Source organism: Cebus imitator, unplaced genomic scaffold (assembly GCF_001604975.1).
Source record: "Cebus imitator isolate Cc_AM_T3 unplaced genomic scaffold, Cebus_imitator-1.0 Scaffold119, whole genome shotgun sequence".
Classification (NCBI taxonomy): Eukaryota; Metazoa; Chordata; class Mammalia; order Primates; family Cebidae; genus Cebus; species Cebus imitator.
The window spans coordinates 4,553,425-4,556,110 of NW_016107434.1; positions in this window are offsets into that span (position 1 = coordinate 4,553,425).

The following is a 2,686-nucleotide window of genomic DNA, read 5'->3' on the forward strand; positions in this document are numbered from 1 at the left end:
TTTTTTTGAGACAGAGTCTTGCTCTGTTGCCAGGCTGGAGCGCAGTGGTGCCATCTCGGCTCACTGCAACCTCCACCTCCTGGGTTCAAGCAGTTCCCCGCCTCAGCCTCCCGGCAGCTGGAACTACAGGTGCGTGCCACATGCCTGGCAAATTTTTCTGTATTTTAGTAGAGACGGGGTTCGCCACATTGGCCATGATGGTCTCGATCTCCTGACCATCATCTGCCCACCTTGGCCTCCCAAGGTGCTGGGATTACAGCCCTGAGCCACCACGCCTGGCCACAAGAAGGTTCTTAAAATCTGATTGTCTGCTTAGATTATGCTGTGTAAATTCAAACCTTGTTATTTTAGAGCAACAAGTGCTATAGACTAGCTGTTCTCAATCCTCACTGCACAGCAGAATCACCTTGAGAGCCATAGGAAATACTGATGCCCAGGCCTCATCCAAAGCAAATGAATCAGAATCACTAAAGGTGTGGTCCAGGAATCAATTTTATTTTTTGGGGAGGGATGGAGTTTTGCTGTTGTTGCCCAGGCTGGAGTGCAATGGCGTGATCTTGGCTCACTGCAACCTCCACCTCCCGGTTCAAGCAATTCTCCCTCAGCCTCCTGAGTAGCTGGGATTACAGGCATGCACCACTGTGCCCGGCTAATTTTGTATTTTTAGTAGAGATGGGGTTTCTCCATGTTGGTCAGGCTGGTCTCAAACTCCTGACCTCAGGTGATCCACCCTCTTCAGCCTCCCAAAGTGCTGGGATTACTGGAGTGAGCCACTGCACCGGGCAGGCATCAATATTTTTAAGAGCTCTCAAGTTGATTCTCATATGTATCCACAACAGAGAACCATTACACTTCTGGGTTTAGAATCATGTCATGTGATAATTAATAATATTTATGTTTTTCTAACTACAAAAGTAGTATCTGCACAATGCTGAGACCTACGAAAACTATAGTAAGGCACAATTTAAAGAAATTATTTGAAATCCCGTTACTCCTTTATGTGTCTATGATTTGAGTCTTTTTTTCCAGGTGTATATGCATGGAAAGAATAGTATGCATTATATGTTTTTTTAAAAAACAAGTATGATACACTTTAGAACTAGAAGGCACCCTTAGAAATCATCTAGTATAAATCCCTTGTTTTATAGATGAAGAAATTAAAGTCAAGAGACCCTAATTCAAAGTGAATCATGTAGTTCATTTGGAGTCAGGATTAGAATCCAGGTTTCTCAGGCTAGAGTGCAGCCGCAAGATCTCAGCTCACTGCAGCCTTGACCTCCTGGGCTCCAGTGATTCTCCCACCTAAGCCTCCCAAGTAGCTGGGACTACAGATGCAAGCCAGCATGCCTGGCTAATTTTTCTATTTTTTGTAGAGACAGGGTTTCACTATGTTGCTCAAGGTGATCTCAAACTCCTGGGCTCAAGTGATCTGCCCACCTGAGCCTTCCAAAGCACAAGAATTACAGGTATGAGCCACCACACCAGGCCTGGAAAATCTTATACTAGTTTTCTTTTCCTTGCAAAACAAAATTTGTGCAAAAACTCGAATCCTTAAAACTTTAATTTCAACTCAAAGCTCCATTTCCATTAATAACCTATTATTTCTAATGATCTTTGAATATTTTAAAAATAACAAGCAAAGCTTTATAGGCAAAACCTTCATCTTTCTCCTGAAGAATTCTAGCATGTATATAGAGCAGTTGCCTTCACTGTATTATTCTGTGGAACACTAACTCTATTGGATGTTAACAAATGTATTAAGAAAAAAAACCAAAAAACAAAAAACAGGTTCCTTACTCAAGTAGATTGGGAAAGAAAATTATAGGAAATTGTTTACTAAACTATTTCTTGTTATTTTCATATGTTATATTAATTGCACTAAGAATCTCTTGAGTGTGTGTGCAGAATATAATATGTAGAATTTCTCAAATTTATTTAATCTTCGAACCATCCTCAGCCTAGTCCTGATGTTTCATTTTTTGAAACAGAGTTTCACAAATTATACCATGAGGATTCCTAGGATAAAGAAATAAATGATCCAGAGTACCCCACTGAGGGCAAAGCAACTTATTTATTTTTTAGACAGAATCTTGCTCTGTCACCTAGGCTAGGGTGCTGTGGCACTATCTCAGCTCACTGGAACCTCCACCTCCTGGGTTCAAGCAATTCTGTACCTCAGCCTCCCAAGTAGCTGGGATTACAGGCGCCCGCCACGAAGCCCAATTTTTTGTATTTTTAGTAGAGACGGAGTTTCACCATCTTGGCCAGGCTGGTCTTGAACTCCTGACCTCGTGATCCACCCACCCTGGCCTTCTAAAGTGCTGGGATTACAGGCCTGAGCCACTGCGCCCGGCCGAAAGCAACTTTAATTTAGGTTATAGTTTACTAAGTTTTATAGCAAGTAGGGGAGTATTTAAGTAGAAAGAATATATGATTCCAATGATAAACTTAATGAAAAATGTTCATTTAAAACTTATTAAAGCAGGGGCCAGGTATAGGCTCATGCCTGTAATCCCAGCACTTTGGGAGGCCAAGGCAGGATGACTGCTTAGCCCAGGAGTTCAAGACAAGCCTGGGCAACATAGTGAGACCCTGTCTCAAACAAGTAGTAAGTTAAAAAAATTTATTAAAATATAATAAAAAGGCCATGTGTGGTGGCTCATGCCTGTAATCCTAGCACTTTGGG